Source organism: Podarcis muralis, chromosome 10, assembly GCF_964188315.1.
Source record: "Podarcis muralis chromosome 10, rPodMur119.hap1.1, whole genome shotgun sequence".
NCBI lineage: Eukaryota > Metazoa > Chordata > Lepidosauria > Squamata > Lacertidae > Podarcis > Podarcis muralis.
This window is the reverse complement of record NC_135664.1, coordinates 67,161,187-67,187,186: the sequence shown is the minus strand read 5'-3', so window position 1 is coordinate 67,187,186 and position 26,000 is coordinate 67,161,187.

Here is a 26,000-nt window from a genome sequence, read left to right as displayed (position 1 = left end):
TGTTTTGAACAGGCCATATGCCTCTTTTCTTTAGATATAGGCTGATATAGTTATTAGAGCTACAGTTATTTATGGCCTTCGCCAGCGGCAGAGAGTATTCTAATAATGATAATTTATGGAACATCAGAAGAAGCATAAGGAATCTTCCCTGTACTTTTCACCATGCTGAGAGCTGGAGATTTATGGTCCAGTCACTTGCAGATTTACTTGGAAGTTAAGTCCGAATAAATTAAATGAGATTTATTGTTTATTCCGCTAGTTCTTGCTCCTTTCAAAACTCAAAACGTCTTGTGAGGCTGCTAGTCCTGATGTTCTGCTGAACAATCCAGGAGGAGTGTGGAAGACAGGAGTGCCTGGGGTGCTCTGGTCCATGGGGTCATGAAGAGTCGGACACGACTAAACAACTAAACAACAACAGGAATGAAACAGAGGCAGGGAGGGAAAAAGGGATACATAATCACTTCAGCGATGTGTGCTTGGGCATAATACATAATATATCAGCAATAATTGCACATATATATATATGTTTGACCCTGCCTCTGTTCTTCTGTTTTCTTCCTTCTATCATTTTCTGCGCTGTAAGCTGCTTGGGGCAGAGACTTGCCTTCTCATTTGCCGTAAATTGCCATGTACACAAGTTTGGGTAGTTGCTTCATTATGCCAGATGTTTTACTTGAGTCAGGTAGGTAGCCATGTTGGTCTGATGCAGTCAATATATATATATATATATATATATATATATATATATATATATATCCAGTAGCACTTTTGAAACCAACTAAGTTTGTTCTTGGTATAAGCTTTTGTGTGCATGCACACTTCTTCAGATACACTGAAACAGAAGTCACCAGACCCTTATATATGGTGGGAGGGTGGGGTGGGGTTTTTCTCAGGAGGCTAGTAGGTGATGGGTGATTCATCTAACCCCACCCTCCCACTATATATAAGTGTCTGGTGACTTCTGTTTCACTGTATCTGAAGAAGCGTGCATGCACACAAAAGCTTATACAGTGGTACCTCGCAAGACGAATGCCTCGCAAGACGGAAAACTCGCAAGACGAAAGGGTTTTTGGTTTTTTGAGTTGCTTCGCAAGACATATTTCCCTATGGGCTTGCTTCACAAGACGGAAACGTCTTGCAAGTTTGTTTCCTTTTTCTTAAAACCGTTAATACAGTTGCGACTTGACTTCGAGGAGCAACTCATAGCACGTGGTGTGGTAGCCTTTTTTGAGGTTTTTGAAGACTTTGGTGATTTTTGAAGCTTTTCCAAAACTTTTCCGAAACCGTGCTTCGCAAGACGAAAAAAATCGCAAGACGAAAAAACTCGCGGAACGAATTAATTTCATCTTGCGAGGCACCACTGTACCAAGAACAAACTTAGTTGGTCTCTAAGGTGCTACTGGAATTTTTTTTATTGTTTTACACGAGGTCAGGAATGATTGATTTGCATACTACATTTGCATTTGCATTCACAGTTTCAGGCCCACATTACGTACATTTGTTTGTTTGTTTTCCAATTAAAAACCTAAACACGCCTGACATTTCTCCGCCTGGCAAATTCATCTTTTTCTGTCTCGACATGGTGCTGCCGTTTCTTCTTGATCTTTTCAGGTCAACCTTCTGAAACAAACAAACAAACAAACAAACAAACAAAAAAAGAATATTTGCAAATGCTTAAGCCGCACTCAGAAATTACGAAAGCAGTCCAGTTTGTGTCCCCGCCTCCCAAGAGACCCTCCAGGCAATGACTCTTGAAGAATGTGGAAAGACTGACCCTAGCGGGCTGAGAATCTGCCTTCCTTTCCCTCCAAGAGCAGAGATTTCCAGGTATTGCAAATGAAGTGGCCTGGAGAGGTCAAGGGTTAGTGACCAGGTCTCCAGAGAAAAATTTTGTATGGACTCAGAGCTAGGGTGTATACCAGCACTTAAATCTAAGCCGTTGTGATGCAAATGTCTAGATCAGCCTTTCCCAACCTTGCTCCCGCAAAATATTTTGGACTTGCCAGGAAGATTAGTTGGTTATCATGGGTTTTGACAGAGCTCCCCCCCCCCCAAAAAAAGAAATGTTTTGGGGTACTTTCATTTTCCTACTCATATTGCAATACTGCCCCTCAATGAGGCCAAACTTAGATTCACAAAATGTTTAGCGGTACGCGTACCGCTGTGTCTCCCCAGCAAAAAAGCTCTGGGTTTTGAGCCCCACCCTGTGCTAAACTGTTTGTTTCTTTACAGCCATCAGTGTTCATGATGCTTCGCAGAGTACGAGAGGTCAAGGCTTTGCCCCGAAGAGCTTACAATCTGCTTACAAAAAAATTTAAAATTTGGTTTAATATTTGGACTTTATGATATGTAATGATATAATCTGGAATAATTAATATGATATGATATGATTGGTTGGTAAATGGAAATTTAATAAAAATTATTTTTTTAAAAAAGAGCTTACAATCTGATACAGAGACTGAAGACTGGAAAAATATTGTCCAGCAGAGGAAAAAACAGCTGAATATTAATCTAGATTGAGTGTCTGACAACTGTGAAGAATTATTGTATCTATGGCTGACAGGTGGAGCAAAGATCTATTTATTTTCTGTTTCTGTTTATTTACCTCTTTTCCTCTTTATTCTTTTATTGTTTCCCTTAACAGTCTCTCTTACTATATTTTGGTAAGAGCTGCATGCAGATGAAAGTGATAAGATGGGTGGTGAAGGACCCTGTTGAGAGGCAGGAAAAGTGAGGTCACCCAGGGTGAGAGGCTGGAGGAAGAGAGGGGTGTTCCCAGCTGAGAGCTGAGAGGGTAAAACCTTTTCTGTATGAGACAAAAGTTAAGGTATAACTGTGAGAGAGGACTTTGTATTTTTAAAAATCCCCTTTATTTTTTTCTTTTCCCCATATTATTATTTTTTGTTTAGATTAGTTTGCTTTTTTATTGCATTATTAAAAGCCTTAATAAAACATTACCAAATAAAATAAAATCTGATATAGAGGAAACAACATGGGTAGGAAAAGGAACGGAGGCAGAGTTAAGCAGAGATTAAAATATCTCTTGATACGGGTTTTCATGTAAGGCCGGGTACAGGCAAACTCGGCCCTCCAGATGTTTTGGGACTACAACTCCCATCATCCCTAGCTAACAGGACCAGTGGTCAGGGATGATGGGAACTGTAGTCTCAAAACATCTGGAGAGCCATGTTTGCCTATGCCTGTGTAAGGCCAATAGATCTGAGCAGGATTTAGAGACTCCAGGTTTGGGAATTTTTCAGCTGGGGGAAAAGATGAGTAAGAGGACCACATGATAGGAGTGTATAAAATGGCATGTCGCATGGAGAAAGTGATAGAGCAATGTTTCTCTCCCTCTCTCAATACACTGGTGTTAATAGATATCCAACAAAACTGGTTATTCGAAGATCCAGTGCATCGTTAACCTGTGGAACTCACTCTCACATGAGGTTCAACGAGGATTAGACAAATTATGTGCCTATGGACCCAGGAATTTGTGATGGCTAAGCACGTATTTTATCGCTGAGCTGTGGCTGGGGAAGCTGGGAAATTCCATGAGAAACTGATGCTGGATTAGATGGGCAAGTATCCAGATTCAGTCAGGCCTTCAAAATCGACAGAAATATTCCAAAACTATTTTTTTCACCTGGTTCTTCTCCGAGCTAGAAACAGAACTTGCACCCCACCCTCCCGCTGCCTTCTCCACATCTTACTCTCCCATGTTATTTGCCCCCCAGGCACCCCCCCTCTTCTGCTTTGGAGAATGCTTAGTTCTAATGAGATAACAGCTTGGTCCCTTGGCACCTGTGTGATCCTCCCTCTTCTTCTGCTCATTTACATAATTAAAAAACATGAGAGCGACAACAAGGAAACCGTAAGCAGGTAAAACTGCAGGGGGATAAAAGAAAGAGAGGGATATTTCCTCCCTGTCTGCTGATGAAAATATTTGCATATATTAGGCTAAAGACCTGCACATTCTGAAATTTCCTTGTTCTCTGCGGATTTGGCAGGGCTTTGAAATAGGGCTGCCTGCCTGATAAGAGAGAGAGAGAGAAAGAACATTCACTTTTCTAATTCCTAAACTGTTGCACAAGGTGGCTGGGAACTGTAGCTCCCAGGCAGAACAATTTAAGGGCAGTTTAGACATACATCATGCATGGGGAACCTGTGGCCTTCTGGACATTGTTGGACTGCAACTACAATGGCTGATGTTGTCCAGAATCACAGAATTGTAAGTTGGAAGGGACCCAAAGCATCATCTCCCAGTCCAAGTCCCAGCAACGTATCTTCGTTGTTTAGTCGTTTAGTCGTGTCCGACTAAAGGATCTAGGAGTCTTGGTTGACCACAAACTTGACATGAGCCAACAGTGTGACGCGGCAGCTAAAAAAGCCAATGCAATTCTGGGCTGCATCAATAGGAGTATAGCATCTAGATCAAGGGAAGTAATAGTGCCACTGTATTCTGCTCTGGTCAGACCTCACCTGGAGTACTGTGTCCAGTTCTGGGCACCACAGTTCAAGAAGGACACTGACAAACTGGAACGTGTCCAGAGGAGGACAACCAAAATGGTCAAAGGCCTGGAAACGATGCCTTATGAGGAACGGCTAAGGGAGCTGGGCATGTTTAGCCTGGAGAAGAGGAGGTTAAGGGGTGATATGATAGCCATGTTCAAATATATAAAAGGATGTCATATAGAGGAGGGAGAAAGGTTGTTTTCTGCTGCTCCAGAGAAGCGGACACGGAGCAATGGATCCAAACTACAAGAAAGAAGATTCCACCTAAACATTAGGAAGAACTTCCTGACAGTAAGAGCTGTTCGACAGTGGAATTTGCTGCCAAGGAGTGTGGTGGAGTCTCCTTCTTTGGAGGTCTTTAAGCAGAGGCTTGACAACCATATGTCAGGAGTGCTCTGATGGTGTTTCCTGCTTGGCAGGGGGTTGGACTCGATGGCCCTTGTGGTCTATTCCAACTCTATGATTCTATGATTCTATGACTCTTCGTGACCCCATGGACCAGAGCACGCCAGGCACTCCTGTCTTCCACTGCCTCCCGCAATTTGGTCAAACTCATGATGTTGGTAGCTTCGAGAACACTGTCCAACCACCTCGTCTCTGTCGTCCCCTTCTCCTTGTGCCCTCCATCTTTCCCAACATCAGGGTTTTTTCCAGGGAGTCTTCTCTTCTCATGAGGTGGCCAAAGTATTGGAGCCTCAGCTTCATGATCTGTCCTTCCAGCGAGCACTCAGGGCTGATTTCCTCAAGAATGGATCAGTTTGATCTTCTTGCAGTCCATGGGACTCTCAAGAGTCTCCTCCAACACCATAATTCAAAAGCATCCATTCTTTGGCGATCAGCCTTCTTTATGGTCCAGCTCTCACTTCCATACATCACTGCTGGGAAAACCATAGCTTTAACTATACGGACCTTTGTTGGCAAGGTGATGTCTCTGCTTTTTAAGATGCTGTCTAGGTTTGTCATTGCTGCAACGTATCTAGGGAGTCACAAATTCCCCATCCCTGATTTGACAGAATCAGGTGATAGAGCTTTGGTTGGACGATGCTGGGGTTTTGCTTCCTTTTGCATGACTGAATACTCTGCCATGGGAGGGTGGGGGAAAAACTCCATGTATGTAGAAAAATAGCCTATCAGGGAGAAGGCGTGCGTCTCAAAACCACCTAAGGCGATTGCTAGGTTGGAGGAAGGCTGTTCCATTGGCGTGTTTTGTAATCAAAATGTACGCAGAAAATAAACTTGCCATCATTTCGATGCTCTAAGCATCTCACCTATTCCCAGGCCTCACAATATACACAACGCATTTGGGGGGTGCCTCCTCCAGAAGTTTTCCCCATCCATCATACCCATGATGCATTGCAGGGATGGGCATCTTTAGAACTGGGAGCCTAATGCGGCCCTTTAGGTCTCTCTACCTGGCCTTTGGGACTCTATTCAGGCCACGCCCCCTGCCAAGCAGGCCACACCCCTGTTCTACCCCAGTTTGCACCTCGCCCTGCATAACTGATCACAAAACACAGCGCGCGCGCGCGCACACACACACACACACACACACACACACACACAATTCGGGGGCCCAACCCCATCAAATACTTTATAGGGGGGCTGAAGGGACCTTGGCTCTTAGTAGTTGGCAGCACCTGCCTGGGGTGCAAGTCTGGGCACTGTGCATGGAGGCCCTCAGTTGCCCAGGCGACAACACCCCTCTCTCGGCCTCTCTCATGTGGCCCAAAGCAAAGCAGAGCAAGACAACGTACGTTTCTCAGTATGTTTCTGAGCACAATTCAAAATGTTGGTGTTGACCTTTAAAGCCCTAAATGACCTTGGCCCAGTATACCTGAAGGAGAGTCTCCACCCCCATCGTCCAGCCCGGACACTGAGGTCCAGCTCCGAGGGCCTTCTGGCGGTTCCCTCACTGCAGGAAGCGAAGTTACAGGGAACCAGGCAGAGGGCCTTCTTGGTAGTGGCGTCTGCCCTGTGAAACGCCCTCCCATCAGATGTCAAAGAAATAAACAACTATCTCACTTTTAGAAGACATCTGAAGGCAGCTCTGTTTAGGGAAGCTTTTAATATGTGATGAATTATTGCATTTTAATATTTTGCTGGAAGCCGCCCAGAGTGGCTGGGGAAACCCAGCCAGATGGGTGAGGTATGTATAAATAAATAAATAAATAAATAAATAAATAAATAAATGGCACCAGCTTGGCTGCAGGAGTTGCTGGAAGGCAACATCCAACCATCTTAGGGACTCCACTCCACATTTGTGTAGGGTTTCCTCCTTAACCTTTTCTTCTCCTGAAGATATCCCTCAAGGCAGATTTAGGACATGAGTTTTCCTTCTCCTAGACGGGCTCCCTTCCCAGGTTGACAGGCCCCATCTGCCCCTCACTTCCCTCTACAACACATGCAGAAACCGCCTTCTTGACTGTTGGACCCACTATTGGTCTTGTCTGCTTAATCCGCTGGAGCCTGTGTTCGCATGCAGAGGAAGTCCCTATCAGCTACCCATCAGCTACCCTCACGAAGGGACGTGGGTGGTGCTGTGGGTTAAACCACAGAGCCTAGGACTTGCCGATCAGAAGGTCGGCAGTTCGAATCCCCGTGATGGGGTGAGCTCCCGTTGCTCGGTTGCTGCTCCTGCCAACCTAGCAGTTCGAAAGCATGTCAAAGTGCAAGTAGATAAATAGGTACTGCTCCGGTGGGAAGGTAAACGGCGCTGCTCTGGTTCGCCAGAAGCGGCTTAGTCATGCTGGTCACATGACCCAGAAGCTGTACAGCGGATCCCATCGTCCAATAAAGCAAGATGAGCGCCACAACCCCAGAGTTGGCCATGATTGGACCTAATGGTCAGGGGTCCCTTTACCTTACCCTTTTACCTAGCTACTCTCACCTCTAACCACTTTTGCCTCTGACCCTACTGAGCCCCTGGCTCCCAAATAGTTATCCAAAAGGGAAGGCAGCAGCAGTCTGAGAATGGTTCTTCATCCTGGGCTATGGAAAGGCCAATGGGTGTGATTTTCGTAACTCAGATACATCCTCTTTCATGGATCAGTTTTGCCAAGCCTTGCCCACCACACCCTTCAGTGTTCAGTCCTAATGTTTGAATTTTATACTAATTCCTGCCCATCCGCTGACATTCCCCCCCTCCCCAAATAATGTGAACCCTTGTGCCGGCAGTAACTCAGTGAAATTTAACATAAAAGCAAGGTAAAAACAATTAAAGTGGAAGAATATTTGATTAAATTGCTCCCTGATTTATAGGGAAGTAAATTGGAATGGAAGGACGGTGAACTTTTTTTATATTTTAATGGCCACAATATTTTATGTTCATTATCGAACTCTCTGAGTTCTTTGTGCTTCTGTGATTAAAATTACCAGTTTGGAGTTATTCATTCTGGGGTTTATTACTCTTGTCTAACACCCCCCCAATGCTTGAGAATTTTGATTTCTTTCCTTCCCCCGCCCCCATACAGTAAAATTTTAATGTTCCCTTGAAAAGGGAGGGGAAACTACAGAGTAAAGAGAACATCAAAATCTGAGCACATGTTGGACGCTATTGAATCGCCATTCAACCTTGCAACTTCATTTCCAACTTGTTTACCCACCGGCTATCGTGAAATGTTTTGCTCTGTTTTAGGAATGCTTGAGGAATTTTATATTTGTTAATTCCTACACTAATTGACCTGATTCGCACCTCTCAGACTAATGTGTATAAATCAGAATTCAGGGTGCTTCCAGGTAGGGACTTAATATTGTGAATGGGTCATTCAGACAAACAGGTCAGTAGCAACAGGTGTTTTTTTTTAAAGAGAGAATTGGCTTTTCCTTGAAAATTCCGGGTTAAATGAGGTGCATGCCGATCTTACAATAAATATGTGTCTGGAAGCACACAAAAACTCTATGCACATCATGGTATACCCTGAGTCCAGTGTGTTCCCATCCCGAAACCACAGAGCCTAGGGCTTGCTGATCAGAAGGTTGGCGGTTCGAATCCCCACGATGGGGTGAGCTCCCGTTGCTCGGTCTCTGCTCCTGCCAACCTAGCAGTTCAAAAGCACAAAGTGCAAGTAGATAAATAGGTACCGCTCCGGCGGGAAGGTAAACGGCGTTTCCGTGCGCTACTCTGGTTCACCAGAAGCGGCTTAGTCATGCTGGCCACATGACCCGGAAGCTGTACGCCGGCTCCCTCGGCCAATAAAGTGAGATGAGCGCCACAACCCCAGAGTCGTCTGCAACTGGACCTAATGGTCAGGGGTCCCTTTACCTTTATACCCAACCTTGCTCACAACCCATAGGTATCTCATAGTTTCTTTTCTTTTTCTGAAATGCAGCACGGAAGCATCTTACATGTAGTTAACCTGCACAATTTTAACCATGCACAGTCGAACTCTGAGCAAGGCCTGTTCAGTGTGCCAGCTCTGGAGTGCCAGGGGTGCCAGTGTGAGATTTTGTGGGAGCTCAGATGGTCCTACCAGATCTTGCAAGAAGAGCCTGCCAGAGTTGAGCGGGCCTCGCCTCCCAAGCAAGGTGTGGAGCTTAAAAGATTTCAGCACCAGGTAACCTTACAAACTCTGCCTTTCAGAGAGGATTTAACCTGTACAATTCCAGCCGGCCTACGTTCAGTGTGCAAGCTCCTCATCTGCTAGCCATCAGTAGCGTTTGGAATCAGGCATGGACACTCATTGGCAACCAGTGCAACTGGTACTATATGGGTGTTCTCTATTTCCTCGAGTACCCAAGCAGGCATATTCCGCATGTAGGGATGCGGGTGGCACTGTGATCTAAACCACTGAGCCTCTTGAGCTTGCCAGTTAGAAGGTCAGTGGTTCGAATCCCGGCGATGTAGCGAGTTCCTGCTGCTCTGTTCTAGCTCCTGCCAACCTAGCAGTTCAAAAGCACACCAGTGAAGCTAGATAAATAGGTACTGCTGTGGTGGGAAGGTAAACAGTGTTTCTGTGCGCTCTGGTTTCCGTCATGGTGTTCCGTTGCTCCAGAAATGGTTTAGTTATGTCAGCCAAATGACCTGGAAGGCTGTCTGTGGACAAATGCCAGCTCCCTCAGCCTAAAAGTGAGATGAGTGCCTTTGACCGGACTTAACTGTTCAGCGGTCCTTTACCTTTTTTATTCTACATCCATAGAATGAAACTTACAGCACTTGGTGGTGATTTGCGCTAACAGCATCTGCCTGAGAATTTCACCACAGGTGCCGGGCAATCTGTGCATGGAAGCATGTTTCCTTGTGTGGTCTGCCTTTGAGGAAACCCAGAGGGGTTGTTGGGCCTGTTCCATGAAATGAATTTTTTGTTCCAACAGGCCCTTCTGGGCTAACACGGTTATTTTATGATAGATTCCCCAGCTGCACTTAGTTATTTTGTTACTATATTTAGGGATGGGCTTTTTCTGGAGCAGTCTGGTAACCTCCAGACTAGATTACTGCAATGTGCTCTGTGTGGGGCAGCTCTTGACACTGATCTGGGAAGATGCAATGACTGCAAAGTGCAGCAGCTGTTCTCTGGGGCAGAATGCTGCCAGCCTATGAAAACTTTTGAAAGACTTGCATAGGCTTCCGGTTAGCTTTTGGGCTAAGTTCAGGGCCCTGATATCCCTTGCAAGCAGTGCTGTTTCCATTTTGCTGCAGTTCGGCTTCTTATAAAACCTACTTGGTTCATCTCATTATCCATGGTTGTTGAAACAAACACAATTAATTGTGTAATTAATTTCATGATCAATTTCAATGCGGATGAAAAAACACTGTGGGGGAGTGCTGAGGGAGGGGGTTGGCTACCCAGTGGCGGCACCATTTGAAGACCACTTCTATGCCTTCAAATGGTATTTTGTTAGAAAATGCACATCTACATAGAAATATTCCATCTCAACCTATGCATTTCTGAGCATATCCTGAAAAATGCATTTTTAAGCACATTTTGGTTCCTTTTTTCTTTTTTGAGCCAAAAACTGCAATGCAAAATTCAGAGATGTGTGAAATCTGAAGGATAATTATATTCCAGTCTGCACATTAGTTTGGGCAGTTTGCTTTGGCATTGATAGAAATGGAATTCCTCAAGCATAAGAATGTAAGAGCATCCATGCTAGATCAAACCCAAGGCCAATTTTAGTCCAGCATCCTGCTCTCATTGTGGTCATCTGGATGCCTATGAAAAACCCATCAGCAGAATCTGAGGGCAACAGTACTCTCCACACTAAGCATTTTACTTTTGTCCCAATGGTATTTGGTTTTATCTGTTATTAACAGTGCTGAAAAGTTCTCAAACTTTTTCTGGGCACCATTCTCTACTGATGAATTGATTGAGAGCAAGTGTGGCATAATGGTTAGCAGGCCCAGTTTCAAATCCCCACTGGGCCATGGAGCTCGCTGGGTGACCTTGGGCCAGTCACTGCTACTCAGTCCAACCTACCTCACAGGGTTGTTGTGGGGATTAATTGAGGACAGGGAGAACTATGTACAGTGGTGCCTCGCAAGATGAAAAGAATCCGTTCCGCGAGTCTCTTCATCTTGCGGTTTTTTTGTCTTGCGAAGCAAGCCCATTAGCGGCTTATTGGCTTAGCGCTATTAGCAGCTTAGCGGGCTTAGCGGATCAGCTGATAAGCGGCTTAGCGGCTTAGCGGATCAGCTGATAAGCAGCTTAGCGGCTTAGCGGATCAGCTGTTAAGCGTCTTAGCGGATCAGCTGATAAGCGGCTTAGCGGCTTAGCGGATCAGCTGATAAGTGGCTTAGTGGATCAGCGGATCAGCTGATAAGCGGCTTAGCGGCTTGGGGAAAAGGGGGGGGGGAAACCCTGCAGGAACTCGCAAGACATTTTCGTCTTGGGAAGCAAGCCCATAGGAAATTCGTTTTGCGAAGCACCTCCAAAACGGAAAACCCTTTCGTCTAGTGGGTTTTCCGTCTTGCGAGGCATTCGTCTTGCAGGGCACCACTGTATGCCACCTTGACCTCCTTTGAGGAAAAGGTGGGATGTAAATGCAACAAACAAATATTAATAGAAAATATATTGTATTCAAGAATTAGCAAAGGTGTATGTGTGTATGTGTGTGTGTGTGAAATTCTCATGGGTCTGGTGTGAACTTTTTGTTGTACAGTGGTACCTTTGGATGTGAACAGGATCCGTTCCGGAGTCCCGTTCGCATCCTGAGTAGAATGTAACACGCGACTGCACATCTGTGCGTGTCACGTTTCGACGCTTCTGCGCATGTGCGTGACATCATTTTGAGTGGCGCGTTCTGTTACTTCTGGGTCGCCGTGGAGCGTAACCTGAAAGCGCTCATCCTGAAGCATGTTTAACCTGAGGTATGACTGCACCTTTATTACTTTTTAGGTGGTAGGAGAGGGTGTTAATGAGTGTCCTTTCATTCTGCAAATAATCCAGTGCCCTTGTAAAATGTGTTGGGACGGGGGTTGTTTTTGTTTTTATTATGTATTGTGTTTTTATATTGTGATTTTATGTTGTAACTGCCCTGAGGCCTGTGGGTATAGGACGGTGTACAAATTTTAATAATAATAATCACCACCGCCATCATCTCAACAGCCTTCTCGGGTGTTTGTGTTCCACAGTGAAACTGCTCCCATGTTTTGCTTTAAGTGTGGGCAGCCAGGGAGGCTGCAAAGAATAGGATAAATGTTCAGTGGAAATGTTCTGTATTCCCAGCAGCAGCCTGTTGCATCCCCCCCCTTCAAAAACTGTTTTGGATTAAATGTGTCATTGTGATACTCCTCTGAGTGGCTCCTTCTTCGTGGTACTTTTGAGCCACTTTGCAATGATAAAGCAAGCGCAAACCCGCTCCCACCGAATTATAAATAATGTCTATAGTGCTCGGGCATCAAAAAAACGAAGATCATGGCCACTGGTCCCATCACCTCCTGGCAAATAGAAGGGGAAGAAATGGAGGCAGTGAGAGATTTTACTTTCTTGGGCTCCATGATCACTGCAGATGGTGACAGCAGTCATGAAATTAAAAGACACCTGCTTCTTGGGAGAAAAGCAATGACAAACCTAGACAGCATCTTAAAAAGCAGAGACATCACCTGGCCAACAAAGGTCCGTATAGTTAAAGCTATGGTTTCCCCAGTAGTGATGTATGGAAGTGAGAGCTGGACCATAAGGAAGGCTGATCGCCAAAGAATTGATGCTTTTGAATTATGGTGCTGGAGGAGACTCTTGAGAGTCCCATGGACTGCAAGAAGATCAAACGTATCCATTCTGAAGGAAATCAGCCCTGAGTGCTCACTGGAAGGACAGATCCTGAAGCTGAGGCTCCAGTACTTTGGACACCTCATGAGAAGAGAAGACTCCCTGGAAAAGACCCTGATGTTGGGAAAGATGGAGGGCACAAGGAGAAGGGGACGACAGAGGACGAGATGGTTGGACAGTGTTCTCGAAGCTACCAGCATGAGTTTGACCAAATTGCGGGAGGCAGTGGAAGACAGGAGTGCCTGGCGTGCTCTGGTCCAGGGGGTCACGAAGAGTTGGACACGACTAAATGACTAAACAACAACAACATAGTGCTCAGGGAATGAGATGGCAAAATGGAAGCACATTTGGAGAAACTGGAGGGCAGATTTTGGCTCCAAATTGGTCGTGCGACACCCTGAAGGGCTGAAAAAATACAGTACTTAAAAGCGCATCAACAAAATGGCGGCCCAAGCCTATAAGGTGCCAAAAGGCAGCCTTGCACATTGCATCCGAGATGCAGCCTCTTAATTCATAGGAAACAGATCCCAGCTCTTGGGACGGGGTTGGCTAAATAAATTGCTAAATGCCTCTTGCCCTGTTTCCTGGCAAGGCAGTTTCCTGGCAAGGCGGCGAAACTCGTTCTTCCCAATTAGTCACATACTTAGAAGGGGAGGGAAAGGAGCCCGCAACTGTTGACAGTAAATGAGGTAATATTTATACAATACGGTAGTGGCCTGCTTCCTTGTAAGCAGGCTGGCTAATATCTAAGTTACACCACAGCGCACACTGATCTTCAATTCTTGTAGAAGGGACATGGCAGAGCCAGCTCAAACATTAGCACCTTTGAGATCCTAGTGATGTAATGTCCATTGAAGAGAAGAAGAAGAAAAAAACCCCACTAGAAATCCATGCACAACATCCATACAAACTCCAACACGCCAAAGCAAGATTATGAGTCCATATGGTGTATGTGGAAAATAAAGTAAATATTTGGTTTATGACTTATGGCACCTCCATCCCATCTTTTTCTCAAAGGAGCTCAAGGTGGCAAGCATGGTTCTCCCTCACAGCAACCCTGTGAGGTAGGTTAGGCTGAGAGGCAGTGACTGGCCCAAGGTCACCCAGTGGGGATTTGAAACCTGGTCTCCCAGGTCCTGGGACGCGGGTGGTGCTGTGGGCTAAACCACAGAACCTAGGACTTGCCGATCAGAAGGTCGGCGGTTCAAATCCCCGCGACGGGGTGAGCTCCCGTTGCTCAGTTCCTGCTCCTGCCAACCTAGCAGTTCGAAAGCACGTCAAAGTGCAATTAGATAAATAGATACCGCTCCGACGGGAAGGTAAATGGCGTTTCCGTGCGCTGCTCTGGTTTGCCAGAAGTGGCTTAGTCATGCTGGCCATGTGACCAGGAAGCTGTGCGCCGGCTCCCTTGGCTAGTAGAGCGAGATGAAAGCCATAACCCCAGAGTCGGCCACGACTTGATCTAATGGTCAGGGGTCCCTTTACCTTTACCTCCCAGGTCCTAGTCTGACACCTTAACTGCTATACCACACTGCCTCTTTCTGTTGTAATTAAATGTAATATAAGAGCAATCTCTGCATATGAAGCAGGAGGTGGGGGACCTTAAGATTGATACCATTTTACAGGAAGGGTGTCAGATTTTTAAACACACCCTCATCCTTAAAAGAACCCCATGCATGTAGCAAACGTGCACAGGTAAAAGAGAGAAAGCTTACAGACATCTCCCTGATAGGTTAGTTCATTGCCTCCAAGGAGAATTTAGAATTGCTTCGGCTCACACAACCAGTAATATGGAGGTCAATCTGCAGAAATTCCGAACGGCAATCTGTGCTCTGATTCAGCTTTAAACGCAGGACCCAAAAAAGGGTGCTTAGAGCTTTTAAAAGCTTTAAAGTGTGGACATTGCCCGGAAAGCACAGAGGGAACGTAAGTGTGGATAAACCACAGTATCCTTCTGCTGCTCATAATGTTATTTTCATTTGTCCATTAAGTCATGGTTAATTCATCAGATCTGTATTTGAAACAGGTACTATTAAAAGTTGCTCTGCTTTTGGAAACATGCATGCATGCGCACACACATGATCAAGGATGGGGCTGATGCATACATAGCTGTCAACTTTTCCCTTTTCTTGCGAGGAATCCTATTCAGAATAAGGGAATTTCCCTTTAAAAAAGGGAAACGTTGACAGCTATGGACACATAAAAAGTAAAGGTAAAGGGACCCCTGACCATTAGGTCCAGTCCTGACCGACTCTGGAGTTGCGGCGCTCATCTCACTTTATTGGCCAAGGGAGCTGGCGTACAGCTTTCAGGTCATGTGGCCAGCATGACTAAGCCGCTTCTGGCGAACCAGAGTAGCGCACGGAAACGCCGTTTACTTTGCCGCTGGAGCAGTACCTATTTATCTACTTGCACTTTGACGTGCTTTCGAACTGCTAGGTTGGCAGGAGCAGGGACCGAGCAATGGGAGCTCACCCCATTGCAGGGATTCGAACCGCTGATCTTCTGATTGGCAAGTCCTAGGCTCTGTGGTTTAACCCACTGCGCCAATACCATACATTTAAAGCACATCTGGCATGCCCCAAAGAATCCTGGGAGCTGTAGTTTGTTAAGAGTGCTGAGAGTTGCTAAGAGATGCCTATTCCACCTCACAGCGCTACAGTTTGCAGAGCGTATGTAACCTGAAGCGTATGTAACCTGAGGTACCACTGTAATAGGAAAATAAGAAATGCATACTAAGCGATTAGACTGGAAAATTTTCAGACAGGACTGATGGAATTAAAAAAAGAAAATTGAGTAAGATGTAAAAGTATGTTTAATCACTGTTGAAAATGGTATGTTAAAAAACTAATAAATTACACACACACACACACACACACACACAGTAGTACCTCGGGTTACATACGCTTCAGGTTACAAACTCCGCTAACCCAGAAATAGTACCTCGGGTTAAGAACTTTGCTTCAGGATGAGAACAGAAATCGTGCTCCGGTGGTGCGGCGGCAGTGGGAGGCCCTATTAGCTAAAGTGGTGCTTCAGGTTAAGAACAGTTTCAGGTTAAGAACGGACCTCTGAAACGAATTAAGTACTTAACCCGAGGTACCACTGTGTGTGTGTGTGTGTGTGTGTATACATAATTAGGTGAGAGTGAGCAAAGAGATGGGATGTCCCTCTATGAAACCTGCAAGCCCCAAACTTGGCCAAATCGAGCCTTTAGCGGCCATCTAGAAGCAGCAGCAGCTAAGGGGGTCATCCCAAACAGAAAGGAAGCCAGCTCCCTCTCTGTAATCTGAGCTCTCCGCCACCTTGGACCCTCAAAGATCTGGTATAGGAGCTGGCGGCTTCTGTGTATTTTGCCTGCAGCATCAAAACTCCCAACAGCAGGAGCAAACCTGATGCTGAACAGAGCCTGGGCTGCATTCTCCAGGGCTGTAAAACATGTTTGGAAGCCTCAGGCTGCCTGCATAAGGGCTCTTGCCTTTGATGACAATGTGCTTCTGTGATGGCTATCTTTAAAACAACGACAACAACAACCCACAACAACCTACAATGGCTGGATTGCCCTTCCCAAGAAGATGTTGTCCTCCTATGGTAGAAACAGAGAACTTCAGGCGTGCAGACCAGGCCTCTGACCTTTGGAGGGTAGGACTCAAACCAACGTCTTCAGGGGGGTGAAATCCCCAAAAAGAATGTTACTTTTTTTCTGTATGCTGCAACAGCTGTGAGAATATTGCTAGCAAAGAATTGGAAGAAACAAGATTTACCAACTATTGAAGAACGGCAGATGAAGATGATGGACTATATGGAACTTGCCGAACTGACCGGGAAACTCCGAGACCAGAGAGAAGAGACGGTGGAAGAAGTTTAAGGAATATTTGAAAAAATACGTTAATATTTAAATCTTAGAATAGCTTTGGAAGTGGATATAGGCTGCAGGATTAGAAGTAGAAGATAGTGTATTTTAAAACAGGATTATTTGTAAGTGATAAAATGTGAAGTTATTTTAAGTGTGATAAAAAAAGATGGTTAGAAACTATGATATATGTAAACTGCTAAAGATGAAGTAAAATGAAAATCAGATAGGTGGGACTTGGGGAAGCCCACTTAACAATGTTTAGAAAAATAAGGATTTGACAAGAATTTGTTTGTATTGTTTGTTTGTGTTCTTTATTTGTGTTAAAGGCAAAGGTAAAGGGGCCCCTGACCATTAGGTCCAGGCACGAACGACTCTGGGGTTGGGGCGCTCATCTCACTTTCATCTCCCTCGCCGAGGGAGCCGGCGTACAGCTTCCGGGTCATGTGGCCAGCATGACTAAGCCGCTTCTGGTGAACCAGAGTAGCACATGGAAACGCCATTTACCTTCCCGCCGAAGTGGTACCTATTTATCTACTTGCACTTTGACGTGCTTTCGAACTGCTAGGTTGGCAGGAGCAGGGACCGAGCAACGGGAGCTCACTCCGTCGCGGGGATTCGAACCGCCGACCTTCTGATCGGCAAGTCCTAGGCTCTGTGGTTTAACCCACAGCGCCACCCATGTCCTTACAGCACCACCCACGTCAAAATGAATAATTTTTTTTTTTTGGGGGGGGGGAAGAACCAACGGCTTCAAGTTACAAGAAAGAAGATTCTGACTAGACATCGGGAAGAAGTTTCTTAGGGTAAAAGCTGTTTGGCAGCGGAAGAGACTCCCATGGCAGGTTGTGGTCTCTCCTCCCTCGGAGGTTGTTAAGCAGAGGTTGGGTGGCTATCTGTCATGGATGCTTTAGCTGAGATTCCTGCATTGCAGGGGGTTGGACTAGATGTCCCTTGGGTCCCTTCCAACTCTACAAGTCTATGATTCTGTTCCCAGGCCACACCCCAAATATTTTAGCCGGGCTGGAATATACCCTTGGACTCTGATAACGTCTCTTACTTGTCTGTATGAAGGACAGTCCTACAGACTCCTTTCTTCAGTTACAGTGGTACCTCAGGTTACATACACTCTAGGTTACATACGCTTCAGGTTACGGACTCCGCTAACCCAGAAATAGTGCTTCAGGTTAAGAACTTTGCTTCAGGATGAGAACAGAAATCATGCTACAGCGGCGCGGCGGCAGCAGGAGGCCCCATTAGCTAAAGTGGTGCTTCAGGTTAAGAACAGTTTCAGGTTAAGTACGGACCTCCGGAACGAATTAAGTATTTAACCTGAGGTACCACTGTATGGGCAAGCAGCTTACACAATCCATCACAATGCTTCGGAGCTACTCCGGGTTAAAACAAGGGGACGAAAAATATCCAGCAGTTGCCAAGTTCTTAAATGCAATTATAGCAACGACAATGACAGCAGGGAAATAATCTTACATGAGAAATTTTACATTTCAAATAATGTGTGTGTGTATGTGGGGGGGGGGGCAACCCATTGCTTGCTTTCATGCCTCCTGTTTTCCATGCCTTTCCAAAAAGCAGGCAGCGGCGAAGAAATTAAAATGGCCTTTTCTTTCTCTGCAAGTATGCTCACTGATCTCTGAGTATTTCCTATAGCCTCTTGCTGCGGTTCCTGTTCCTATCCCGCACCGTTAGTCATGCATTAACAGGAAACAATATATATGCCTCAAAAGTGCGCTGCTTACTTGTCACTCACCGCCAGGCACTAACTGACGTTTTTAAAAAGCCGGCTTCTTTTTCTGCAAGAGCCTGGGTGTGTTCTGCTAAATTTCCAAGTGGCTTGCAAGGTCGTCGTTGGCTGGAGTGGGGTGGGGAGGGGAGGATAGAAGGGAGAAGGGAGGGGAGAGGCATCTTCCTATCATCTGACCCCACCATAATCTTCAGCTATCTTCAGTTTAGAACAGGGACAGCTAACTGGGTGAGTGTGGGTGATCCTACATTGGCTCCCAGTACGTTTCCGAGCACAATTCAAAGTGTTGGTGCTGACCTTTAAAGCCCTAAACGGCCTCAGGCCAGTATATCTGAAGGACCGTCTCCACCCCCATCGTTCAGCCCGGACACTGAGGTCCAGTGCCAAGGGCCTTCTGGCAGTTCCCTCACTGCAATAAGCCAAGTTACAGGGAACCAGGCACAGGGCCTTTTCGGTAGTGGCGCCCGCCCTGTGGAACGCCCTCCCACCAGATGTCAAAGAGAACAACAACTACCAGACTTTTAGAAGACATCTGAAGGCAGCCCTGTTTAGGGAAGCTTTTAACGTTTGATGCATTATTGTATTTTAATATTTTGTTGGAAGCCACCCAGAGTGGCTGGGGAAGCCCAGCCAGATGGGTGGGGTATAAATAATAAAAAAAATTGTTATTGTTATTATTTCTTTTCCTAATAATGCCTAGCACTGCAAGACTAGAGACAGAAAATATGCCCCACTCAATGTCCAGTTCTGGAGATGCCAGGCACAGTGGGCAGGCGGATGGGCTTCTCAGGCAGTCAAATGCCACCAACCAAGTGCAAGGCGGGACACCTGCAACCCGGCACCTGCGATGCCCATTCAAGCTGGCAAAGGGCGCCGAGATGACTTCATTCTCCCCCGCTCTCTTTTCCTGCCTTCTTTCTGCTATCAAAGAGTGCCGGTGCCAGGTGCTTGCAATTTTCTAGCAACCAACCAAGTTCTGAGTGTGCTCCCATTCATTCATTCTTCTCTTCCTCTCCTCCCCCGCTCCCATGCCTCTCTTGTTCAATGAATGATTCACCCCTAGCTTCTACAGAAGTACCCCTAGCTGCAGATGATGTTGCTAAGGATCCTGCCTCCAAGCAGCCTCAACCAGAGAAACCGTCAGGGTTTGGAATCTGTGATTCACAGCTCCCATCTCCTGCAACATCAATCAAGCCCTCTTTATGTGGACGGGAGCCAGATGGAGGACGGAGCCGAAGAGGTGCATTCTGAAAGCCAAAGGTTGATGTCATGAAGCGAGAACGCAAGAACGACCCTGATGGGGGCAAAGGGCCCTTCCAGTCCAGAATTCTATTTCCAGCTGCAGCCAACTGGGAAGCCCAGAAGCAGGTCGCTCCCACTCCCATTGTTGCACCCCACAATATGGTATTCAGAGGTATAGTGCGTCTGGATGTGGGAGCTCTACTTGGCTATAGCTGTTGAGCTCCTCCATGAATGTGTTTGATCCCCTTTTAAATCCAACCAAGGTGATGTCCTGTGCCTTGTGGCAGCGGTGCTGTTAGGTCATTTTAGACTGGTCTTAATGATGGGGGACACCCCCTCCTGCTTAGATTGTAATGTGCATTATATCCTTTATTTCAAAACACAGCAAACTGCCCCTGCTGTGTTTGGGGACCCCCTCTTGCTCACTCTGCTGAGTGCAGCTCCAGATATCTGTCCTAAAATTCTGCCCTAATGTCATCATTATCATGTGGCAGTGAGTTCCAAGCATTAATTGTGGATTAATTTGTGCGTACACCATAGTAAAATTATTTATCTCTAAGGTGCCACGAGGTCCTCTTATTGCATTGTATTGTTTGGTACTGATTATTATTTTTTAAATCACAGATATGTGTGAAAAGTTGCATGTAAAGAACTGATGAATTAACACATGCAAAATCAGCACAGGTTGGAAATAGATAGATCCATCTAATACTAGGCCCAACCTAGATGTTACACTGAAGTTGCGCTTGGGACATCAGTACCAAAACTAACACCCACTACTGGCTCTGTAGAGCTTAACCAGGTTCCCCACCCACTCCTCTACAAGACTGGCTGCCATTGGTGGAGAAACGTGGAATGCTGTGATGTCAGGGCAAGGCTTAAATTCTACCAGGCACTATGGAAGTGAGGGAAGAGCTAGCTGTGGGGCTGCTGCTGTTTCTGGGCAGATGTTTAGCACATCTTAAGAACCCCTTCAGGTTTATTTATGTTTTGTGGCTGTATTCTGCAACATGTCATTGACCCTCATTTAATCCACACAACAACCCTGAGAGGTAGGATTGGCTGCGAGGCAACAGCTGACCCCAGGGTCACCCGATGAACTTCATGACCGAGTGGGGATTTGAACCCTGGTCTCCCAGGTCCTATCCTGACACTCTAACCACTATATTAGTCGTTCTGTGGTGAGGGCCCAAAGTTATTGCATTCTTGCTGCCTGGAGGGGTACTCTTGTACTGTAGCTCAATAAAAACAGGACAACCTCCCCTTTGCCCCCCACAAAAGTGGAATGTTTGTGATATGAAAAGTTGCAGGAAGACACAGATTGGAAACAAAGCTTTTGTTTCCATCAAGTTTCTAACCATTAAGACTAAGAAGGCCAGAGTTTCCTGGGAAGAGGGGTTGATTGTTAAGATGCTATGAGAGTTGTAGCTCTGTGGGGAAAGAGGTGTGTCCTAGGAGCTGTCAGCAGCTTTAGCAAACTACATTTTACAGGAAGGTAAAGGTAAAGGTAAGGGGACCCCTGACCTTTAGGTCCAGTCGTGACCGACTCTGGGGTTGCGGCGCTCATCTCGCTTTATTGGCCGAGGGAGCCGGCGTACAGCTTCCGGGTCATGTGGCCAGCATGACTAAGCCGCTTCTGGCGAAACAGAGCAGCGCACGGAAACACCGTTTACCTTCCCACTAGAGCGGTACCTATTTATCTACTTGCACTTTGACGTGCTTTCGAACTGCTAGGTTGGCAGGAGCAGGGACCGAGCAACAGGAGCTCACCCCGTCGCGGGGATTCGAACCGCCAACCTTCTGATCAGCAAGTCCTAGGCTCTGTAGTTTACTCCACAGCGCCACTCGCGTCCCTTCATACAGGAAGGTATGACTGTCTAAAGTGAAATCATAGTGCTTTCAATGCATAGTGCACCCGGGGCCCATGTTTACATGGCGGATGTACAAAACCCCTTTCACAGAATCATAAAATTGTAGAGGTGGAGGGCACCCCAAGAGTCATCTAGTCTAACTCCTTGCAGTGCAGGAACCACAACGAAAGAATCCCTGACAGATCACTCATTTTTTTCTGTCTTTTCTTCCTCCTCCTCCTCCTTCTTCATGTTGTGGAAAATGTAGGTCTCTGTGAGCATGGTGACATGAAAATGTTTGTGTGGGTGGAAGGAAAGAGAAAAAAAAGCAGCAAAATAAAGAGCTTGGAAATGAAGCCGAAAGGGTTTGTGCTGAAAGCCGCATTCACGGCCATCTATTTTTAGCGCCTTTGCGGCTGGGGGGAGTGAAACCCAAACTGCTGCTTCTACCTGCTGTTCCCAACCGAACTTTTTAACAAGAACGGATAAGGCTGTCTGTGAGGTCTCTTTGTAGTTTCAACTGACAGAAAAGGCTTGGAGGTAGCTGCTCCTCCCAACACACAGCCTCACCGTGACCCTCTGGAACAGGTAAGGAATCCATCTGCCCTACAAGGGGGAATTCTTACCATGGCAAGGCTTAAGGGTCCCTCTCACAGCCTCCCTTGTTCCCGGAGGTTGGAGGATGTTAGAAAAGAAGAAGCATGCTGGAGTAGATGGCCCACTGGCCTGATCCAGAAGACGCTTCTTATGTTCATAGAATTATAGAGTTGGAAGGGACCCCGAGGGTCATCTAGTCCAACCCCCCTTGCAATGCAGGAATCTCAGCTAAAGCATCCATGACAAATGGCCTTCAACCTCTGTTTAAAAACTTCCAATGGAGGAGAGTCCACCACCTCCCGAGGGAGTCTGTTCCTCAATAATAATAATAATAATAATAATAATAATAATAATAATAATAATAATAATAATAATAATTTATTATTTATACCCTGCCCATCTGGCTGGGTTTCCCCAGCCACTCTGGGCAGCTTGCAACACAATATTAAAATACAGTAATGCCTCAAACATTAAAAGCTTCCCTAAATAGGGCAAACAGCTCTTTCCGTCAGAAAGTTCTTCCTGATGTTTAGTGGAATCTCCTTTCTTGTAAGTGGAATCCATGGTTCAGGACCTACCCTCTGGAGCAGGAGAAAACAAACGTGCTGTAGCTTCCGTGTGAGAGCCCAGATTATAACTAGCATATCTCCTCTCAGTCTCCTCTTTACCAGGCTAAACATACTCAGTTCCCTCAATCATTCCAGTTTCCAGACTCTCTCGGTCGCCCTCCTCTGCACATGTTTGACTTGTCACCATCCTTCTTGAATTGTGGCGCCCGGAACAACTGGACACAGTATTCCAGGTGTGGTCTGATCAAGGCAGAATAGAGTGGTGCTATGACTTCCCTAGATCTGGACCCTAGACTTCTGTTGATGGACATGATCACATGAGCTGTTTTTGCTGCTGCATCACACTGTTGACTCATAGTTACAGGTAGGTAGACGTGTTGGTCTGCTGTAGTCGAAACAAAAAAAAATCCTTCCAGTAGCACCTTAGAGACCAACTAAGTTTGTTATTGGTATGAGCTTTCGTGTGCATCTGAAGAAGTGTGCATGCACACGAAAGCTCATACCAATAACAAACTTAGTTGGTCTCCAAGGTGCTACTGTTGACTCATGTTAAGCTTGTGGTCCACTAAGACTCCTAGATCCTTTTCCCAAGCCAGGTGTCCCCCATCTTACATTGGTGCATCTGGTTCTTCCTTCCCAAGTGCAGAATCTGACTTTTATCCCTATTGGAATACATTTTGTTAGTTTGGGCCCAACTCTTCAATCTGTTAAAGTCATTTTGAATCCTGATTCTGTCTTCTGCAGCATTAGCAACCCCTCCCAGTTTGGTGTCATCTGCAAATGTTCTTCTGAAGGATTTTCTCCTCCCTCCTCCCTGCTCAAGAGCTGCTCCGTGTCAGTGTGAACTGTCCTACTCTAGATGAGACCCTACCTGCCCGCAGACTGTCTCGCCAGAGTGGTGCATGCTCTAGTTATCTCCCGCTTGGACTACTGCAATGTGCTCTATGTGGGGCTACCTTTGAAGGTGACCCAGAAACTGCAATTAATCCAGAATGTGGCAGCTAGACTGGTGACTGGGAGTGGCCGTCGGGACCACATAACACCGGTCCTGAGAGATCTGCATTGGCTTTCAGTACGTTTCCTAGCACAAATCAAAGTGTTGGTGCTGATCTTTAAAGCCCTAAACAGCCTTGGTCCTGTAGACCCGAAGGGGGGGTCTCCACCCCCATCGTTCAGCCCGGACACTGAGATCCAGCACGGAGGGCCTTCTGGCGGTTCCCTCATTGCGAGAAGTGAGGTTACAGGGAACCAGAAAGAGGGCCTTCTCGGTAGTTGCACCTGCCCTGTGGAATGCCCTCCCTTCAGCTGTGAAGGAAATAAGCAGCCATCTTATATTTAAAAGACATCTGAAGGCAGCCCTGTTTAGGGAAGTTTTCAATATTTAATGCTGTATTGTTTTTAACACTCGATTGGAAGCCGCCCAGAGTGCTGGGGAAACTCAGCCAGATGGGCGGGATATAAATAATATATTATTATTATTATTATTATTATTATTATTATTATTATTATTATTATTATTATTATTGATGTTCTGACTCTGCTATGCAAGGCAGCATCACACACAACCTGTATTTCACCAATTCCTGCACTCTCCAACAAAGGCAACTCTTTAATGCTGTGTGTGCGTGTGTGTTTATTTAACACAAGGCTATTAGACTGTTACACAGCCACAGCACAGTCCTCAAGGGAGTCCCTAAAACATGCTGAGCTGTTCCTCTGGACCCCTTTCAATATTTTTATTTTAATGGCGAAGAGGCTTGTATTCTTCCAAAATGGAAAAGCACCGGTGATTTCACCCCAACCCCCGACAAAATTGGATATCATTTAAAGGGTGACTTCACGATGTGGAGACGTTACGTATGGGGGTCACTATGTTTGGAATTCACTGCTGTAGACTTTATTTTGAAGGGCACAGACCTCAGACACACACACACACTCACTTAATTGGATGAAAAAGGATTTTAAAAAAGAAATTATTGCCATCAGGTTAGTGTCCTCGCCATCCACCCATCTCTTTCCCATCAATATGTTAATAATAATAAATAATAATAAATTTTATTTATATCCCGCCCTCCCCAGCCGAAGCCGGGTTCAGGGCGGCTAACAACAATAAAATAGTACAACATTCTAAAACCATTTCATTGTAAAATTAATTCAACTCAAATTGATGGCAACCATTAGGCTAAAGTTCTGTGAAGATTGCCAATGTTGTCTTTAGCGATGTTCACTGCTAACAATCTATTACGCAAACAGTAATAAACAAATACTACAAAAATGTGCAAGCAAGAGAGAGAAAGGTGTGAGGGGAAACTTTCTTGTCCCTTGTGCACATTCCTGGCAGGCAGGTAAGACATATGGATCTGCACCCATGCTGGGATCTACAGTGTGATCCCACTCCATCCTCTCAGCTGAGAAACCAGTGACCACTTGGCTCCTCCGTTCCCTTAGAGCTGGTCTGTATTCCAGCTTCCTATTGTAAGAATGACAGGGTAAATCGAAGAACCGGTACATGAGTTTGTTTGTTTCCCTCTTCCCTCCTCAACCAGCTTTTCCTTTTGTGCCACACCTATTAGATTGTAAGTCTGTAGTCAGGGACTGTGTTGTTTATAATCTTTGAACAGAAGTTAGTAAATTTCTTGTGCTTTATTAAAAATGATGATACAGTGGTACCTCAGGTTATGAACTTAATTCATTCCGGAGGTCCGTTCTTAACCCGAAACTGTTCATAACCTGAGGCGCACTTTTGCAAATGGGGCCTCCAGCTGCCACCGCGCCACCGGCGCACTATTTCCGTTCTCATCCTGGGGCAAAGTTCGTAACCTGAGGTACTACTTCTGGGTTTGCGGAGTTTGTAACCTGAAGCGTTTGTAACCCGAGGTGTTTGTAACCCGAGGTACCACTGTAGTTTCCAACTTCTTTAGACCAGGCCCTAGAGTTCTCATTGAGCTTTACCACAATCCTTTAAAAGTACTCATTGGCTTTCTCCCTGAACCAAGGATGGCTGGCCTTTTTCCTCCCAAGGGCCACTACCATCCTTCCTTAAATGTCCAGGGGCCACACGGCAGCGGCGGGAGAGGTCGAGGGTGTGTGGGGCCACCTTACAATCTCCCATGCGCCCATTTGCACATGCTCATGCATATTTCCCATGCAGCCATTTTTCAGCCGCCTTGTTCAGATCAGCTGAGCACTCCCAGTGTGGTGTAATGGTTAAGAGCGGTGTACTCGTAATCTGGGGAACCGGGTTCGATTCCCCGCTCCTCCACATGCAGCTGCTGGGTGACCTTGGGCCAGACACACTTCTCTGAAGTCTCTCAGCCTCACTCACCTCACAGAGTGTTTGTCGTGGGGGAGGAAGGGAAAGGAGAATGTGAGCCGCTTTGAGACTCCTTCGGGTAGTGATGAAGCGGGATA